At 37.0% G+C, this 21,426-nt stretch overlaps 1 protein-coding gene across 5 annotated transcripts in view; it reads right to left on the bottom strand.

Moving 5' to 3' along the window:
• LOC131824398 (cytochrome c oxidase subunit 7B2, mitochondrial) overlaps nt 1-16,062 on the bottom strand; it is a 163,992-nt gene extending 147,930 nt beyond the window's left edge. For 3 of the 5 annotated variants that reach the window (XM_059162238.1, XM_059162227.1, XM_059162206.1), the window contains exon 1: nt 15,914-16,062. The gene's annotated coding sequence lies outside the window, so the exon portion shown is untranslated. The remainder of the gene's footprint in view (nt 1-15,913) is intronic. The other 2 variants (XM_059162216.1, XM_059162197.1) reach the window with 1 other exon arrangement.
• Nucleotides 16,063-21,426: the final 5,364 nt, after the last annotated feature.

Below are 21,426 nucleotides of genomic sequence, written 5' to 3'. Positions count from 1 at the left end.
GCAGCCCTCAGTTTTGTTTCCTGAGATTAAGAGTTTCTTATGGTTTGTCTCCATCTTTGGTTTTGTCTTGTTTCATTTTTCCCTCCCTTCACCTATGATGCTTTGTCTTTTTTCTCAAATTCCTCATATCAGTGAGATCATATGATAATTGTCTTTCTCTGACTGACTAATTTCGCTTAACATAATACCCTCTGGTTCCATCCATATCATCACAAATGGCAAGATTTCATTTTTTGATGGCTGAGTAATATTCCATTGTATATATCTGCCACCTCTTCTTTATCCATTCATCTGTCGATGGACATCTGGGCTCTTTCCATAGTTTGGTTATTGTGGACATTGCTGCTATAAACATTCAGGTGCATCTGCCCCTTCTGATCACTACATTTGTATCTTTAGGGTAAATACCCAGTAATTGGGTATTTTCTGTGCCATAGGGTAGCTCTATTTCAACTTTTTGAGGAACCTCCATACTGTTTTCCAGAGTGGCTGCACCAGCTTGCATTCTCACTAACAGTGTAGGAGGGTTTCCCTTTCACTGCATCCTTGCCAACACGTGTCATTTCCTGACTGGAAACAAGCCACATTTGAATCCTGGTCTATTTCCAGCTTGTTAATGCCAATGTAAGAATTTAAATATTATTTTTAAATAATAGGTATGTTTCAAATCACAAAAATACATAGTAAGTCAAGTCACAGTGATGGACCGGTTATTATATTTCTAAAGAGGACACATTACTACATTTCTTCTTGAAATATTAAACTGTAGAGATAGATCATCCCTATTCATCTCTTGTTTATACTTCCTTCAATTTCCAATTCTATTTCTTCCCCCAGCCCCTCTCCCTCGGTACCACCAATACCATAAAGCAAGCACCAACAGGATTTTTTTTACAGTAAGTGGGCAGATACTGTACTTTCTAGTGTTCCCATAATGATCAAGTATTAGTTAGTTCAACAAACCCAGGAGAAAAGCGCTTTGGTAGAACTAGTTAGTTAAACCATCCTTATAAAAATTCCCCCTATTTGCATCACCAACTATGCTTATTATCTACCTTCTCTTTGGCTAGGACTTATCTTCCTTGTTAGGTCTGGCCTTGGATAAAAAGTGTGGTCCTGAAAGAGACTGCCACTTGCTACCCAGATTTGTGCTCTGTCACACACGGTCTTAGCTTTGAATTCTTCCCCATATTCACCAGACCCAACACCATAATACTACGTCACTCTTCTTTAAGTAAGTGATACTTACAGATACTTTAACTCTCTTGCTTTACCGACTGAATTCTGTTTTCCAATGTAGATATGATGCATCCAAGCAGGCTAGGTACTGTGTGTGCGTGTGTGTGCGTGTGTATGTGTGTGTGTGTGTGTGTGTGTGTGTGTGTATGAGAGAGAGACAGAGAGACTAAAGGACAAACGTACATTCAAGTACAAGGTAATGGTAACACAGAGTGAAGTCTAATTTTATGTGAAAACAAGGCCTTCTAGGGAGTAGTTAATGAGGACAAAAAGTCAAATCCCCTCATCTTTCCTTATTAAGGTATTTAGGACAGGAACAAAGGTCTCTAAACATAAATACTACTCAATAAGTATCACTGGCTTACCCCAACTGTGTAAGCACATATGCATACACCACACTAAAATAAAGTTGGTATCATAATGTTAATAATGGATGTTTCTGAGGAGTAAAATTTTAAAAAACTATTTTTCTGCTTTTTTCTGCAACTGTTGTTTTCCAATATTTCCTCATTAATCTAGTACATGTTAATAGAAAAAATGACTAATACAAAGAAAAAAATGCCAGCAGCATCAATGCTAGGAAATTAACCTAAGCATGAAAACCTCTAACGTGCACAGTCAGCTGAGCTCAGCTCTAGAAATAATGATCTAGCTGAAGGCAGGAGGACAGCAGACTTAAGCCCCCACACTACACAGAATGCGGAATGAATCCTGAAGCTTTATGTTAGTGTGATGTGTTTTGAGTAGAAAAGCAGCCTATGTCTAGGCCTTCCTATTTTCATAATCAAAGGGACATGGCTTTTATTCTAGTACAGATTAGCTGCTCAAAGCTGGGTCTGGCAACAGGCTTGAAACTAAAATGAACCTGACCATGGATATACTCCCTGTACCTATCCCAACAGAAGGCTGCTGCTCTAAAGGAAATGGAGACCATAGAACATTAATGATGCCTTATTTATTCATTCATTTACTCAATGACTACCCCATGCCAAGTCATTTTAGGCTCTGGGAATATAAAAGAAGAAAAATCGGACCGTGTCATGTCCCATGTCGCTTACATTCTACTTGGAGATAGAGGCAATAAACCAAGAGATAAAGAAAAATGAAGAAGGGTGATACTTTGAACAAGACAGGCAGTGAAGTTTTCTCTGACAAACTGACACTTAAACAGAAACTTAAAGAAGTTCAACAGTAAATCATATGAACATTTGAATAAAGATCACTATGGACAGAGGGAACAGTAGTTCGAACACTGAAATGGAGTCCTTCCAGTGCTGAAGGCAGAACAGCTGGAGAATAGTGACTAGGGATAGAAAGCAGTTAGTCTGGAATCAGATAATATAAGGCCTTTAGGCTACAGTGAGGATTTTTTATTTTATTGAGTGTGATGGGAAATCATTAGAGGATTTTATTCAGAGGGTAACTGCATTTTTACACTTTAAATGGGTCCTTTCTACCACGTGTGAAGTATAGCTAAATGGGAACAAGAATAGACACAAGGGGTAGAAGGACAAAGTAACAGTCCAGGCTAGAAATGAGGATGGCTTGAATGAAAGCTGATGACAACAGAAATGGACAGACTTAGTCAGATTCCGAATAAATTTCAAAGTGTAGAAGCAACAGTTTTGCTGACATGGGATATGAAAGGAGGGTGACAACAAAAAGTTTGACCTGTTACCATTTACTCGAAGAGATACACTGTGTTAGAAACAGATCTGGTATAGAAAAATCCAGAATTCAAGCCTGGATATGTCAGGTTTAGGCCACAGATATGGATCTGAAGTTCAGGGGAAAGACTCAGGTCACAGAACCTGGGGAAACTTTAAGGATGGTAATTCAAAGACCACCTAGAAAGTGAATGTATCTGAAGAAAAGGAAATATTCAGAGTCAGAGTCCTGGGGTACTTCAACATTTAGAGTCAGAACAAGAGAGGACTGAAAGGCAGCAGCAATAAGACTTCACAAAAAAGTTGTCTTCAAACCCAACTGAAGAAAATTATTTAAGAGAATGCACTGTGAATACTACAACTATGTGAATTTTTGTTGTCTTCTCTATGATCTCAGAGTCCAGCAAGAAAGACATTAGCTTATATCCAATTTAAGTTGTCCCATTCCTTTCAAATGTATGTAGTAGACTAGTAAGTATCATGCCATCCCATTACAGGTTCATTTGTTTAGCCCTCTTGCTTCTTCCCCTTCTTCTCCAGTCTGTGTCACTAGCAAATGACACTGGACTAAGTAGAAGCTAGAGAGACCAGAGATTTTTCAGTCACACATCCTGAAAGCTGAGTTTGATTGTGAGCATGGTAATACAAAATTAAGTTGCAGGCATGTTATTATGATGCAGTGAAGACAAAATGATTCTCACATGTAAGCAGGTCTCTTTTGTTCCAGATCTGTGCAAAGGACCTCTTCTGTATTTGTTTATTTCCTTACTCTTTCACCCTATTCAGTTAAATTTATTTTTAGCTATTGTTGGACATCATTCAGGAGAGGCAAATACTAAGGACTATAATCGAGTACAACCCAAAGGTTCCCAAGAACAGCCTACTAAACACATCAATATCAAGAAAAAGCACCTTTCCTCCTAGGATAATCAGATTCTTTCTTGCTAACTCCAGTAGCTTGTGAGTCTTCCTAACTTTAGTACTGACCGCAGGGATTACTGGTATTACTGTTACAGATTATAGTATAGACTAAAAAGAGCAGTATCACAACTGTTCTTTATCAGACTTCACTGATCGTATTGACAATGTTAGTGGGACAAATCTATTAGGAATGTCACATGAGTTAATATAGGTAGACAATACAAGTGTACACCTTTTAAATCAGTATCATGTATCTTTATTTCGCGATGGAATTTATGATGCATCTTATAATAAGTATATACTGGCTTGGCCAGGATAGAGAAACTGAAGCACACAAGGGCATGCATTCGTTGTATATGAGTTATGTGGGGGACCTGCCATCAGTTTGTATGGAAGATAGAGCTCAGTGCACTTAAAGAGGTGATTTACTGAATGGTGCCTGACTCCTTCACCCCAAACCCTGGCCTTCGTCCTCACATCCAGTTTTGAAAAAATGACTCGTAAGAAGAAGATAGAAATCAGAGTTTCCCCCACATCTTCAGAAAATAAGGACCAAAACAGATTACCATATCCCCAGACCAATATCTTTTATGGTAAGATTTTATTGTTGTAGCAGAAATAAGTTTTTCATGGGTAAATAAGTTTGGGGAATGGCTAAATTTATTTTTCTAAATTTTGTTGTGTTCATCATTTTCAATGTGTAATTATAAATATTTATTTTCTTACCTCAATCTATACACACATAGCTTTGTTTATAAAGGGTCCCCCAAATTGTATATACCTCAGTCTGCACCAAACCGTCAGTTCCCTGAGGTAAAATGTATTCATTAAAATCTCATAGCTGGAAAACGATTATATGTGGACTTTGAAGCTAGGGCTGTTTGGGCTCAAAGAGTTCTTTCTATATAGTACCATTACCACCTTCATCATTTAAACCTCAGTGCAAATGAATTTCATCTTCTCTTGAAAATAAGTAATTTTGAAAAGGAAAGAAAATCAATGAGGATTTTGGAGATAAGGATATTATTAGGCATATAAAAGAGGCTAGAAGTACCTAAAGATAACCTGCTCCCACTTCACAATTTTGCCTAGATGTGTGCTATTAGTCTCATGTTATAGGGCTGGCTAAAAGAACTACTCATCAAGTCTACAACAGTATAAACTTTTATTTTGTCATTACCCTTGCATTTCTAAAATTTGACTATGGTCTCACAATTGGCATGCCCATGTGACTGTCTGATTGAGAAAAAGAAAAAATGTATACCCTTTGTTTATGGAAATCTATCTCAGAGGCACCAACCTACTTTTATTTTTGGATGCCTTGTATTATTGTGGTGATTGTGCTACTGGTAAATGTATCCAGTAGCAATTTCATGACTTATGTCCCTAATTAATAAAATAAATAATTGAAGCTAGCATTTAATATGCTAATAGGGCTACAAGATTATTTCCAAAACAATTACACCCGTAATGTAAAAAGGTTACAACAGGCAGATAGACAAGCCAATTATACTTGAGATTTGATTTTTTTTTTTTTTGGAAGATTCACAGTAGCTCCACTATTAAAGCTGGTGGAAAAAGCATCCTCTGGGGAATATTTTCCTAATTCATTTCGTACCATGCTAGCACTGACAAAGAAAAGAATGGACTAAAAGCGCAAGGTTCTATAATAGGAGTAAACTTCAACACACCTAATACACAGTTAGGGCAATTGAACACTGTATTTTTTGCCAATAGCAAGCAAAAGGCACCTTTTTGCTATTATTAATGCAGCTCAGCTGATATGAACAGACAGAATTGAAAGAACTGAAAGTGCTTTATCATTTGCAGCCAAATTTCAATTTTCTCTTTCAAGTACAGTTGAATGCATTTTCTTTGCAACCCAAAGACAGAAGCTCTTGATTACTATTGCAAGAATAATCTCAGCCTTTGTGTGAAGAATATAAGGGAAAATAAATAGTCCCTCTGGATGATGTGTCAGCTTGCGAACTTACAAAACAAGATATATTCTTAGAGGTAGGAAAATTAAATTAAGGTGAAATGGTACACCCATTGAAATGACAACTGAAGGCTTATTTTTGTAGGTCATAGCTGGCTTCCCAATTGTTCTTTGTCCTTAGCTTCACCCCAGGGGCACAGACAACAGAACCAGAAACAAACAGGGTCAAGACAGGGCCAAGTGTCTGGAAATACAGGGTCGCTCAGACTGTGGGCCCCACCATGAACTGCTAGCTCCTTTGTAAAATTAAGGTTCCAGAGTGCCTGTGTGGCTCAGTGCGTTAAGCCTCTTCCTTTGGCTCAGGTCATGGTTTCAGGATCCTGAGATCAAGCCCAGCATTGGGCTCTCTGCTCAGCAGGGAGCCTGCTCCCCCCACCACCCCTGCCTACCTCTCTGCCTACTTATCTCTCTCTTTCTGTCAAATATATAAATAAAATCTTAAAAAAAAAAAATTAAGGTTCCAACTTCCTTATCCCCTGACTTCCCCTACCACCAACTCTTATTTCAAGTCTTTAGTAAGAAAAGGAATTAATATCTCTCCATATTTCTTCTCATTTTCATCCTCGTTAACACTATCAATCCAATGCCATCTCAGTTGGTGTCTGTAACAGAAGGCTGAGCATTCACCCTCCCATTTAGGAAAAGCTTGGTGTTACTTTTATTTGATCCCCACTAAACAAACATCAGCTGTGCTTTTGCTAAGAAACAGAGTAGTGGTAACTGTCTCCAGTAGCAGAAGACATAATTTAGGAACCAGCCCATTTTTGTCCCTTCTCAAGTACTCTGTCTCCTCAAGGATAAATCCTATGGCTGCCAACTCAGCACTGCTCTCCCATCACCACACACTCCTACCCCCCTCCACTGCTCAAACTTAATAGTTTATTCACAATTTATCTGACAAATCACTCTGCAATAATGGGTTATAGGGGTTTAATGTGCAAATTTACATAGATATAAGAGTTCGAGCTTCCCGATTTCACACCCCACCCCATCCTGGATAATACTTTAAACCAGGAGATGAATGAGGATATCTCAGACCTCATTTTCTTTTACCTCACATCAAAATTTGATATAGCTAACATGTTGTATAAAGCCCTGACAGTTGGGCTGTTTATTTTTTGTAATTCAAGTGCCTGACTTAAGTTCTGATTACTGAGGTACAGGCTTCAAAGAACCATCCCCTACGAAGATGATTTCGAGCAAACACACTGTCAGCCACAAAAGTAGATAAAGAGCCAGACCATGCCCTAGGGTTCTTCGTTTCAGAGATCTGAGCTGATGTCAGTAACTGTTTATTAGGGATGCTTGGTTTTTCTCTTCCTGCACTTTAATTCCCACTCATATATTGTAAATTCACTAACAAGCAGCTCCAACCTATAACCCCCACCCTCAATCCCAATAAAAGCAGAACCCCAGTCCCAAGCTTTCTTCTTCCTTCCCTTCCTTCTACTTTCCCTCCTTCCCCTCCCCCAACCTGACCTTGCTGTGCAGCCCCAAGTGTGCCACACATTTTACAAGACTTGTAAGTAATAAACCTTTTTCCAAAGCTTCCTGATGGTTACCGCAGAGAGCATCTTGCAACCATAATAAGAACCACAAGGGCTAGCGATGATGAACATTTTTTCATGTGTCTGATAGCCATTTGTATGTCTTCATTGGAGAAGTGTCTGTCCATATCTTCTGCCCATTTTTTGATATGATTGTCTGTTTTGTGTGTGTTGAGTTTGAGGAATTCTTTACAGATCCTGGATATCAACCTTTTGTCTGTACTGTCATTTGCAAATATCTTCTCCCATTCCATGGGTTGCCTCTTTGTTTTTTTGACTGTTTCCTTTGCTGTGCAGAAGCTTTTGATCTTGATGGAAGTCCCAAAAGTTTATTTTCGCTTTTGTTTCCTTTGCCTTTGGAGACATATCTTGAAAGAAGTTGCTGTGGCTGATATCAAAGAGATTACTGCCTATGTTCTCCTCTAGGATTCTAATGGATTCCTGTCTCACGTTGAGTTCTTTTATCCATTTTGAGTTTATCTTTGTGTACGGTGTAAGAGAATGGTCGAGTTTCATTCTTCTACATATTGCTGCCCAGTTTTCCCAGCACCATTTATTGAAGAGACTGTCTTTTTTCCACTGTATATTTTTCCTGTTGACCATAGATTGAGGGTCCATACCTGGGCTCTCTACTCTGTTCCACTGGTCTATGTGTCTGTTTTTATGCCAGTACCATGCTGTCTTGGTGATCACAGCTTTGTAGTAAAGCTTGAAATCAGGTAACGTGATGCCACCAGTTTTATTTTTGTTTTTCAACATTTCCTTAGCGATTCGGGGTCTCTTCTGATTCCATACAAATTTTTGGATTATTTGCTCTAGCTCTTTGAAAAATACTGGTGGAATTTTGATCGGAATGGCATTAAAAGTATAGATTGCTCTAGGCAGTATAGACATTTTAACAATGTTTATTCTTCCGATCCAAGAGCATGGATCGCTAGCCCTCAGGGAGATTCAAATTAAAACCACATTGAGATATCACCTTACACCAGTTAGAATGGCCAAAATTAGCAAGACAGGAAACAACATGTGTTGGAGGGGATGTGGAGAAAGGGGAACCCTCTTACACTGTTTGTGGGAATGCAAGTTGGTGCAGCCTCTTTGGAGAGCAGTGTGGAGATTCCTCAAGAAATTAAAAATAGAACTTCCCTATGACCCTGCAATTGCACTCCTGGGTATTTACCCCAAAGATACAGATGTCGTGAAAAGAAGGGCCATCTGTACCCCAATGTTTATAGCAGCAATGGCCACGGTCACCAAACTGTGGAAGGAGCCAAGATGTCCTTCAACGGACGAATGGATAAGGAAAATGTGGTTCATATACACTATGGAATATCATGCCTCCATCAGAAAGAATAAATACCCAACTTTTGTAGCAACATGGAAGGGACTGGAAGAGATTATGCTAAGTGAAACAAGTCAAGCAGAGAGAGTCAATTATCATATGGTTTCACTTATTTGTGGAGCATAACAAATATCATGGAGGACAAGGGGTGTTAGAGAGGAGAAGGGAGTTGGGGTAAATTGAAAGGGGAGGTGAACCACGAGAGACTATGGACTCTGAAAAACAATCTGAGGGGTTTGAAGTGGCGGGGGGGTGGGAGGTTGGGGTACCAGGTGGTGGGTATTATAGAGGGCATGGATTGCATGGAGCACTGGGTGTGGTGAAAAATTAATGAATACTGTTATGCTGAAAATAAATTAATTAATTTTTAAAAAAAGGAAAAAAAAAAAAAAAAAAGAAGAAGAACCACAAGGGCCAGTGAAGCCAAAACCCTGGTTATTGCTAGGCTGTAACTGGCATACATCACCACTTAATTCGACACTGCTATTTCTTCAGCTTCCCTAACTATACTGGCTATGTTCTCTGTTCTCATCTCTCTGTTTTCCTAACTCTCTTTGAGCTATTTCTCTAAAATCTACTCTTTAGACTTATAACCCAGAAGGTTTACTCACTCTAGTAACAGCTATCATCTTTAGACTGATGAATTCTAAACCTTTATCTCGTAACTAGAATTCCAGTAATACATGTTCAATGTCTATATAGAGATTTTCTTCTTCTGGATATAGTCACTGGCCAACACCCAAATATGCATAAAAAATAATTTGTTGCCTTCCTTTCCAAATTTATATTCTTTTTTTTCCAAATCCCGAAGCTACCTCTAAATTACCTATTTCTTCCATTCATAAATTAAGTCTAGAAAAACTGTTGATCCTTCTTTCTAATTCTCTGTTTCAAAGGCCAAAATTAAATTATATGTTCTCATCATTAATTGCTTAGGTTATTCCTGTATTTCCCTAATTGGTCTTCCTGACACAAATCTCTTTCCATTCAATTTACCAATGACCAAATTTTCCTAAAATACTGTTGCTCATTCTTCTGCTTTCCTGTTTAAAAACTGTCATGATTCTACATTGCCCATAGCATATTATCTTAAACTCTTTGTTCTAACCTGATAGGTTCATTGCTGGTGGCATATCTCCTTCTGTTCCCTAATTACAGACATAACTAATGAATCACAGTGTACTTTAAAATTATCCTATAGAATCATGAAGAAGGGTTGTTCCATTGCTTCTTGTTGATTGATGTATGGCACTAGAAGAAAAAAGTTAACATGTATTCAAGAAACAACCTTAATTCATGTTAGTCTCCATACCTGATACATTATCTTCTTTACTTCATATAAAAAGGTCCAACTCATGTACCGTATCCTCCACTAAATATTATCAATACTTCAACCTATACTGATCCTTCTTTTTCAACTACTACAGAGCCACAACATTCTACATTGTATTTTATCTGAAGTAGCTTTGTCTTTCCAGATATTATAGTACCATATTTGAAAAACCATCATAGTTTTAAACAGAAATTTAAAGGAATCTGAATCCTTACAAATAGAATCTAAAAGATGAGTTACAAAAGGCAGCAAATAAGTTATCTCCCAACTACTAGGTTTAGCTATTAGTAGAGAATGAAGTCTATATGCCAAGATGTAGAGGAAGTCTAAGAGACTTCCTCTAAGAGGAAGAGACTTACAGGAAATCCATTTTTATAAAGCTCTGGAGATTTAGAGGAAATCCATTTTTATAAAGCTCTGGAGAAAACAGAAACCCAAAGCACATACGTATATGTAATATATGTACATATACGTATGCGTGTTGGGGAGTACTCTTTTACCAAGGAAGGTAAATAATTTGTGAGCTAAATAGCCTTCCATGAGGAAAATGCAGACTCCTCTCTGCAGATTTCAAGACTCATGACAGACACCATCCAACCTAAATCTTAGAAACAGATTCATTTCAAAAGTGAAATAAATAAATATAAAAGTAATTTCCATTTTATTCTTTCTGTAACATGGATACAGGCATTTTTAATATCTTAAAATAATAAGCATGATTATTATTACAATAAGGATCATTTGTGGAGTATTTTCTATTCCCCAGATATAGTATTAATGTTTTATTCAGCAGAAATTATAAAAATTATATCTCAGTGGGTTAAAGCCTCTGCCTTCGGCTCAGGTCATGATCTCGGGGTCCTGGGATCGAGCCCCACATCAGACGCTCTGCTCAGCAGGGAGCCTGCTTCCCCCTCTATCTCTGCCTGTGTCTCTGCCTACTTGGGATCTCTGTCTGTCAAATAAATAAATAAAACCTTTAAAAAAATAAAAAAAAATTATATCATCTATGTGTAGGAAAATGTAACATTCCTGGATTTTGTATTGTTCCTATCAAAAGTCCAAGCCTCCTGCAACATGAAAATGTATTTAAAGTTACCTAGAAAATATTTTCATACATTACAGGAATAAATCTGTAGCCATTTCTTCCCCAAACTAGAGTGCTAGCTGCTCTAATCCAAAAGGATAATAAAACTTAACTTCCCCAAAGACAAAAGGCTACCTTTGGGGATAGGTACCTTGGTTCTGGGTTAAAGTACTGGGTAGACTATTTCTAGTTATTTACATTTCAGGAAGGAATGAGACCCAGAACTTAAGAGACATCTCTAGATGTAAGACATACAGAGCTATCAGACTTCTGGGGAGATACAACTTACAGACCAAAGTGTTATAGTTAGGAATCAGGCCCATAATGTTCCAAAGAGACTTTTTCAGGAAGGGAGAAAGACAGCTGCCTCACTAACCATAATAAGCAGAGAAAAATTATTTTTTCACATTCTTCATCTAGTGAGTAGAACAACTGATCTAGCTCTCATTGTGTCACCACAAAGGTAAGGCCAGAGGTAAGGGAGGTGGTGCTTCTATTATTAAAGAAAATCTGTCAGTGATACAAAGCACCTCATGTGTGCATTCAAAATAAAATAAATATGAAGATATCTAACAGAAATAAAACACTAAAAGCTCCCTAGAAAATGGGCAAAGAACATGAAAGCCAATTCACATAAAAAGACATTCAAATAGCCCTTCAAAAAATAATAAGATATTCAACTAATAAGATGAATATCTTATTAGTAAATAATAAACAAAAATTAAAACAACACTAAAAAAACATTTTTCATCTATCAGACTAGCAAAAACCTAAACATTTCTGTTTTTGAGGCTATGATGAAGAAGAATGAGAAATGGGAAGACTTATGGAATTTGGCAATATAGAAACAATACTACATATGCATTCATATATTTGATTCAGCAGTTCAACTTCTAAGAATTTATACTACAGATACACCTGCCAAGAATGACAAGTATATATATGTTTATTACCACAATATTTCTAACTGCAGAAAAATGGAAGTCACCCAAGTGTCCACCAACAGGAGACTGTTTAAGTTAACTGTGACACATTCACATAACACTATTAATACCATGCAGCTGTCAAAAAGAATGAGAAGCTCTCTATATACTGGTATGAAAATATGTCCAGAATATGCAGTTAGATAAAAAAAACACAACACAACAAAACAGACTAACCAAGGTGCAGACAGTGTATAAAGTTTGCTTTCTTTTGTAGAGAAATGGAAAAAATTAAGAAAATATATTCATATTTGCATTCATTTGCATTTTAAAAAATGACACAAGAGGCATATATAGTATAGGACCTACTAAATCATTTATGTAACTAGTCTAACTTGAGCCAGACTGCCTGGGTCTGGTCTCTGCCACTTACAAATCAATTAACCTCTTTGGGCCTGTCTATAAAATGGGTAGACATTATAGGAATTATTACATAATAGGTCTGATACTGAAAATAAATGAGTTATCATTTGCATAATACATAGGACAGTACTGGGCGATTATTAAGTACTACAAAATAAGTAAAATTTGTTAAACGTGAAGTAGACAGAAGATTTGTCAATGTACAGTTTTTTTTAATATCACTTCAGTTTTTGCAGTCAAATGCTCTACCACTATCACTTCAGTTTTTGAACTATTAGTTCTTGAGTTTTGGATCTATGGTTCAAAAACAATAGTAAATGAATATACAAACTTAACAAAATTGGCCCCACACCCACAAAGTTTAAATAAAAGCCATTCTCAGATCTTAGATTAGTTATTCCCCAAAACCCTGTTCTTAGAAACCAGAATTGAATGGTATCTAAAAGAATAAAGGACCTCGAAATACTGTTAGTTTCAGCTTCACTAGGATGCTTGTCAGTTTGAGTAGCAGACTCCAGAAAATTTCTATTAAAACATTAATTCTGACACTATAGATTCATCATATCTAGGAACGAAATGCACTTAGCATACTGCTGCTTCTCTCACAGAATGACATTTGAAACATCCCTGCCTTCCAGAAAAGTTTAAAAACATACAACCAGAATCACCAAATTTTATGTGGAGTACAATATTTTCCTCTGCAACATATTTTAAAAACCTCTGCATCTCCATTCCCTCCTTTAACCCCCCGTTTCTGGCACTCTGGTGCTGCTGAAGAAGACTCTATCTTGTGAAATAGGGGCTACTGTCTTCTGGAAGCAGATATTCTCAATCCTATATCACGAGTGGCTCTTTCCACCACCTCTTGTTATGGAATTGCAAAGCTAGTGAAGCCTGCATCTTAAGAGAGGGTTTCTCTCTTATCCCATTTGTCTCGGCTGGAAAATCACTCTCAGTTCAGATTCCTGAACTGAAGCTGCAATTGATGTTTCTTGAAGCCCGAGCCCCTAGAGGCCTAATAAGAACTAATACCTCTTCCATGTGCTCCTCCAGGCACTGTCTTTCATCACTGAATTTTTCAGACCTTGAATAGCATTTTTTTCTGCTATCTATTTTTCTGTAGCAATGAACCCTGCCTCTAGTTTTTATTTTCTTCTCTTCTACACTTTTCAGCAAGTTCTAATTTTTTAACGATTTAATCTGGTTAGAAAGTTAAATAGGTTAAGTCTAACTGCTTAACTTATTATTAATTTGGTCTCTTCTTCAAAACACAGAGGATTATTGTTGATTGCTAGAACTGAGTACTTGCCTTCCTTTTTTATCTCTTTTGGACATTAGGGGTTTTTTTTTTCCTAAAATATTCCTCTATTTCTTAAATTCCAGAATCATCTCTATCAATAATAATGAAATCACTTGATTATGAGTTTACTTAAAGCATCTACTACTTTAAAAAAAAAATTGTTTTTCTCCTCTATTCCCCTGGGATGCATAATTCCACACAGGAAATTTTCTCCCATCAGACAAGCATCAAGCCCATCCAAGCTTGACCCAAGTTATCCTTTTGCCTGGCTCCTTTCCGTATGCCCAATTTTGCTGAGTCTTGACTTGAGTCCAAATTCTAGGGCATGTTCCTTCTAAGCACAAACTATACTTCTATATACAAACCTACAGTTACTGTATTACCTCAAAAGTCAACTAGTGAGGGCCTCGGGGGTGGCTGACTCAGGTAAGCACCCAACTCCTCTAATTTCAGGTCAGGTCATGATCTCAGGGTCATGGAATCAAGCCCCTGGGTTGGGCTCCATGCTCTGCCAGGAGTCTGCTTGAGGATTCTATCCCTCTCCCTTGGCCCCCACCCCAACACACTGGCATGCAAGCACCCTCTCTCTCTAAAATAAATAAATGAACATTTTTTTAAAAAATCACCTAATAATACTTTGTGTATTCTACAGATCTTTAGTCTTTCCCAATTTCTAAGATGCTCTTCTAATGCCTTTTATATCACCCCTTATCTGTGACCTCTCATTAGTTTCTGAAGGAATCATTCCATTTGAGTTCTTACCTCCTCTTTTTAATTAATTTTAGACCTAGGCCCTTCTGTCAATGTAATAACTGAACACCTATCCCTTTTCCAATACTCTGTTGAAGAGAATTTAGATCCCCTTGAATTCTCATTTCTCTCTCACAGATGTCTACCTGAACTTCGAATTATTTTCTGTCACCTTTGTCAAGTTCGTCCCCTAGTTTCTCTAGCTCTTTTCTAAAACAGTTTTATTGCCTCCAGCAATTTTTTTTCCTTTTGTTTCCAGGCTTCCGTAACTCTGTATGAACCTGAAGCACAAGTTTTAAACTACCCTAACACCTTAAACTTCAAAGCAAGATCAATGATTAGAGCCAGAGCATTCCAAGAACAAGCCTTTTTTGTTTGTTTGTTTGTTTGTTTTCTAAGCCACTGGTTTTGCAATATTTTATTAACTTGTTTTCATTCTCAATTTATGAAGGTATATGCTCTTTACAGAAAGGGCCCCAATCCTTCTTTAATTTAATATCCATCAACCTCCTACTATGAGTTTGAATCTCAGCAATCAAAAATCACTGGCAGACCATACAGAATTATCAAATTCAGAGCCACTTGACATCAAAAATTAAGAGCAACTTTTAAACCTATAGACAAGTCATATGACCCCTAGATCTGTCCTTCCCACACTCCTTCCCTTGACTCTGAAGGGGAAAGGGGGGAAAACCAACAACGTAACAGTGGATCGACAAAGAAATTTCTAGGCCACCAGCCTAGGCCTGGCACTCAATATTTCCAGCAGGCAGGGCTGGATATAGTAGAAACGATGACGCCTCAAAAAAGGCTGGTACTTGAAAACACTTGCTTTATAACCGAAACTCTGTCTCGGACAAGGCTACTTAGAAAAAAATTGTGTGTTCAGAATTGAACGTCAAGCAGTAGCAACTGTTTGACAAGGACTCTTTCATAAGGATGTCTCAGCACTGCTAGTCTGAGTCCCCCAAAGGCTGCGTGTCTTTGCTTACTGCCGAAAGCATGCGCACTTGCCTCCGTACAAAAGGCTTCTAAAGGTTATAAAACCGGCCACCCTCCCGTGGAAAAACGGCCGTAGGCTGTAACAATCCACCACTACCGAAAATAACGTGGTTAGTGCCTCGCCCAACATCATCCAACTCAACATCTCCCACTAAAGCCATGCCAGGAGCATGCCCACATGGAGCCTTCTCCACACTCCACAACACAGAATTCCTCTTTCTCACTTTTTCTTTACTCCCACCCTATCCCCCGGGTGTTGGGATGTGAGGAGAGTCCGACTCATAACATCTTTTACCCTGAGAGAAATAAGAGCGAAGCGGCACGCAAACCAAAACATCCCTATATCACTGCTAAAGAAAATACTGAAGATCGTGGCTTACCTCAGCCTTAGACTGACCGACGACGCCACAGATGGCACCCAACGGACGACCGCGCACAGGAGAATCCGTCCCAGCAACTTACAGCTTGGAGGGGCGGAGCTAAGTGGGCACGTCCTCTGGGCAACTCTTCCCTAAGAGAAAGGAAGGGGCGGGTCACAAAGCCAACGCTCGCTTTCCAAGTCAACCAATCACATCACTGATTGCCACCACCACCGGAAGAAGAGACAGAATCATTAGGAGCATTCTTCTTGTCTATGTCACTCCATAGTGGAGGAAACGGTTTGGGGAGTTAGGTGTTCCCACCCCTCAATGTAATGTAATCTCTCATGTAGAGATCTTTAACTTCCAGGTCACAGCAATCTTTTGGCAAGCTCACTGGCTAGTCGCATCTTCATCACAGTTGGTCACAACGGGACTTGAGTTGCATGTAAACCCAAAGCAATCTACAATTCTATTGTGTATCTCACCTCCTCAAGATGCCAACCGTATGTGTGGACAATACATTACATGGTAACCATAGAATACATTGTCCAAACTAGGCAACTAGGAGAAAATAAAATGAATTAAAGTTATAAATTTTGTATTGGTGGACTTAGAGCACAATTCAAAAATCATTTCGTAAAATTAGATTACTTCTAAAAATTAAAAAATAAGTACATTGAAGCAAAAACTTTAAAAATGCCTTTGTATTAATATAAAAATAATGGAATGATAATTCTTGGCACATATTAATGTACTTTAGAGTTTCAACTTTAATTATCTATAATACTGGGTCACTAATATTTTTCTGAAGACTACATTTTTAATATGGCATTGTTGTTTTTCATTTTTTATTGTTTTTTCAAATAAGTACTTTATGTTTGATACATGGGAAATTTTAACACCTTCAATTTGCTCTTCTCTGTAGATTCTATTTTATATTAATAAAATAAGCTAAGAAATTAAACAGAAAATATCACTTCTACTTTTTCATACTGATGTATAAATTTCTCAGCCCAAATATTTTCACAAGTACTGTCATTTTTGCCTCTATTCAGAGCACCAGTCTTCAGCAAATATTTGACACAAGCTTCATCAAATAAGTTTTCTGTTATTTATGATTCTTTTGATGGTTTTGTCAAATTTAGGTGATGCAAATTAGGAGTTTTTAAATTTAATTTTATTTCTCTATAAATGTAAATTTATTCAATTACATTGGGAGATACATCAAAAAATTTTTGTATGGGTTAAAATAGTATAAGGTATAATTTCAGAATTTCAAGGTTAAATCTTACATTAATTATCTAAAGTCCAACTGAATTTGTTAAGGTTGTTCCTTGATTTTGTAGGGGTAAATTTAAGTGTCTTTCTGTGTTGCACATTTTTTAAAATAACTATTTAATCTGCAAAAGCCTTGAAATCTGAATTTTATCAGCATAAAATTTTTTGAATTGTTTGATTAAAAATTTCTGAATGATTTTTAACACAATGAAACATTTTCTAAATTTTGTTTATAAAAAGTTCAGTACCTTTGTAGACCATTTAAATTTATTTACAAAGTGTATTTTTTTAAAAAATGCATACTTTCCCAATTCTACTTAGGAGCAATGAAGAGAGAAAACGCATGCTGTTATGTTTGAGAAGATTGTTTTGTTATTGTTGGTACTCAATCCTGGTTTTATCACTAAAAAGTTGCATTTTGGGGGGCACCTGGGTGGCTCAGTGGGTTAAAGCCTCTGCCTTCAGCTTGGGTCATGATCCCAGGGTCCTCGGATCGAGCTCCACATCAGGCTCTCTGCTCTGCAGAGGGCCTGCTTCCTCCTCTCTCTCTCTGCCTGACTCTCTGCCTACTTGTGATCTCTGTCTGTCAAAGGAATAAATAAAATCTTTAAAAAAAAAAAAGATTTTGATTTAGCAAACTGTTATATATAACAATATTTTTTATCAAACTGTTATATATAACAATTTTATGAATTTTCATTATTTTTTAAATTTTGTTATAACATATAATGTATTATTAGCCCCAGGGGTACAGATCTGTGAATCACCAGGTTTACACACTTCACAACACTCACCATAGCACATACCCTCCCCAATGTCCATAACCCCACCAACCCTCTCCCGACCCTTCTCCCCCCAGCAACCCTGTTTGTTTTGTGAGATTAAGAGTCTCTTATGGTTTGTCTCCCTCCTGATCCCATCTTGTTTCATTTTGAATTTTCATTACTATAGATTCTACATCAATTGCAGTTGGTTGCATTTATGAATTATATATACAACACAGCCAATTTCAAGGATATAGTTATTCCATAGTTTCTTAATTAAATAAGAATTTTTTTTATTTTTTACTATGACCTTAGACTCTATCCAATTTAAATTCCTGTTAAACTGTGAATAGTTTTATTTTAAATATAATCCTTTAAGTGCTAATGAATAATATTCACAGTAATAGCAGATATTTTACTTTTGAAAAATGAATTTCCAAATCTCACAAAACAAACTGAGGGTTGCTGGGGGGAGGGGGGGTTGGGAGAAGGGGGTGAGATTATGGACATTGGGGAGGGTATGTGCTTTGGTGAGTGCTGTGAAGTGTGTAAACCTGGTGATTTGCAGACCTGTACCCCTGGGGATAAAAATATATGTTTATAAAAAATAAAAAATTTAAAAAAAATGAATTTCCAAGCTTCAATTTGATTCCATGAATTGAACACAAAAACATAAAAACATTGTAAGTTATTTAATTGATTTACTATGTGAAGTTTTAGATAACAATGATAGAAAGCTGGCCTTATGTAACAGCCATCATAACAGAATATACATGCACTGAAAAACTTGGGATTGAAATCAAGAAAAACTAATGAGATAAATATTAATTTATTCTAAAAGAAAACTTTCTGTTTCATAGTGTTATATATACATGCACTCTCTGCAGCCATGGATTAATTTCTTATCTCTCCACACAGTCCTCTTAAAATAACTAGTAATCTTTGCAATAGATGCTGATTATTCTTCTGCAGGTCTATGTCTTCTGGTTTTCATAGCTATATCACTAATGTTCTCATGGTGATAATAAATACTGACACTTTTTTATATATTATTTATCAATTTTCTTGAAAACAGAGATTTTGTACATAAAATCTCATTAACATTTTCCTTTTGGCATCTTAGGTCTATAGGCCCCTTGTATCTGAAAGGCCTGTATATGGACCAGACCACAATTGGATAGTACCCGAAGTCAACAGCAGGGGGACAGTAGCAGTGTTATGCCTATGGCCCTTCTAAGATCAAAAGTTATCTTTCCAAGCTATCCTGAGTTGCTAGTGATCCAGATCATCTTTGCCTTATTAGTAATTGCCTTGTGTAATATCCATAATAGAAAAACGCTGGTTAAGTTGGATCTGGAAATATCAGGACCAGAGATAACTACCATTAGTTGTCTTTCAGATAACATCAAAATTTTGTTTACTACACACTATTCCTGCATTTCTAAATGAGATCATGGCAGATGCCAGAAATAGGTGGTCAAGATCTTAGAAACTCACCCTGACATATTTTAATATAAACATAAAAACTAGTTTTTCAACAAAAATTAAATATCTGAGCTACTGCATTGGGCAAAATGCCAGGAAAAGGATATACATTATGTTGTCCGGCATGCTTCCATGAGCCTGACACCATCAGAACTCTCTAGATGATTGGAAGCAAGTTCCTTCTGAGACAATCTTCTGTAACCCAACTGCATTTGTTTTGGTTACTTCCCTCCCATTGTCGCTACATCTAACTACACATATCTTGTTTTGTTCATTCACAGAGCTTCATCTTAAAAGTGAGAAGGGGCACAGTGTGCTAAACTCTCTTCTTCTCTCATAATTCTTTCTTCTCTATCTCTGTATAGTGACCACTCCCCACAACTTCTTAGTTTAGATCTCACTCAGAAATCCAAGTTGGGGAGAAGGTAATATTGGAACCCTCTTAAGAAGACCTTGTCAGTTGTCAGATTAGTTCTTTTCTTAATAATGGAATATGATGAAAAATTGAACTTGAGAAAAAGAAAAGCTGTAAAAGTAAAAAATATGAGAGGTACATGGTACAGGGTTCAGAAAGACATTTATGAAGACTTTTGGAAGCAGGGATATGGAAGAAACAGTAGAACAGGGATATGGATATGGAAGAAACAGAACAGGGATATGGAAGTAACAGTGGAACATGGGTAAGTGGACAGGACATAGAAGGAAGAAGTGTTAAAAAGTGTTTGTATTATGGGGCATCTGGGTAGCTCAGTCAGTTAAGTGTCTGCATTCAGCTCAGATCATGATCCCAGGGTCTTGGGATCAAGTCCCACTTTGGGATCCCTGCTCAGTGGAGAGTTGCTTCTCCTTCTACCTTTCCCCCTGCTTGTGATCTCTCTCTCTCACTCTCTCTCTCAAATAAATAAATAAAATCTTTTGAAAAAGAAGTGTTTATAGTATATGAATATATTTCATAGTTTTTAAATTAATTTTTCTACTTGGAGGTTGATTTTTCATTGCTTTTAGATGCTGACCACCATACTGTAACCCTATGATTTCAATAGGGTTAAAACAATCACCAGTGGAATTTAGGACAAAATTTCATAAAATTATATGCCCTGATCAAGAAATGGTTCAACTCTAAAATAATTATCTGACTGTATTAGCACTTATACAACATGTTCACTCTATGATACCAGACTCACACATCCCTACAACTTGACCAACTTCATGATTTTCTGAGAGGTTCTACTTTATGCTTCCTTGCAAATTTTTGGTTTTGTTTCCTTTTTAAACTAATGGTTTTGAGGGTATTTGACAGAACTGTCATCTCCATTTATTTCTAGGAACTTGTTCATATTGAATGTCTGAATTTGTGAAATTGTACCCCCCAAATTAAAATTTTTCTTGTTTCAATTTCCACTTAATTGGCTCAATGGCCAGCTTACTCTCAGGCCTGAAGTAAGTTAGCTAAATGAAGGGACAAAAAATGGGAGGGTGTAATATTAGCAGAAGACTACAATATCTTCATTGTCATAATCCCAAAGCTCAGAGTCCCATTACTTAATTGTGTTGCTATTTTTAGCTAAGCTTTAGGAAGAAGCTGGTCTATGCTGGCAATTCTTTTCCCTGGAACCTGAATGACCTCTAATTCTTACACCTTGCTGACAGAAACATACGTGACCCAGTTCTCTCAGAGTCTTGTTTTATGTGTTATAAATGTAAAGATATATATTCTCTAAGATTTTATTGAAGGATAAATGACTCTTCTCCTATACCATCTCTTCTGGATTGATGTTTGACTATTAGGTAGTAACAGTACACACAGCAACACACCAAATAGGTGAAAAGGACTAATAACTTGAACTATCTTTCATTAACTGAAAGCCTTTATTGATTATAATGCAAATTATGACAAGACCTTTTTTAATATCTCACTGTGGATAATCTAGGGCTGAAATAGCTAAATTCCATGGAGTTCAACTATTAAGAAGGCAAGAAATATTGACACTGACTAAATAGGGT

This window comes from Mustela lutreola, chromosome 1, assembly GCF_030435805.1.
Source record: "Mustela lutreola isolate mMusLut2 chromosome 1, mMusLut2.pri, whole genome shotgun sequence".
In the NCBI taxonomy this organism is placed as follows: domain Eukaryota; kingdom Metazoa; phylum Chordata; class Mammalia; order Carnivora; family Mustelidae; genus Mustela; species Mustela lutreola.
This window is presented reverse-complemented; position numbering and strand designations above follow the sequence as displayed.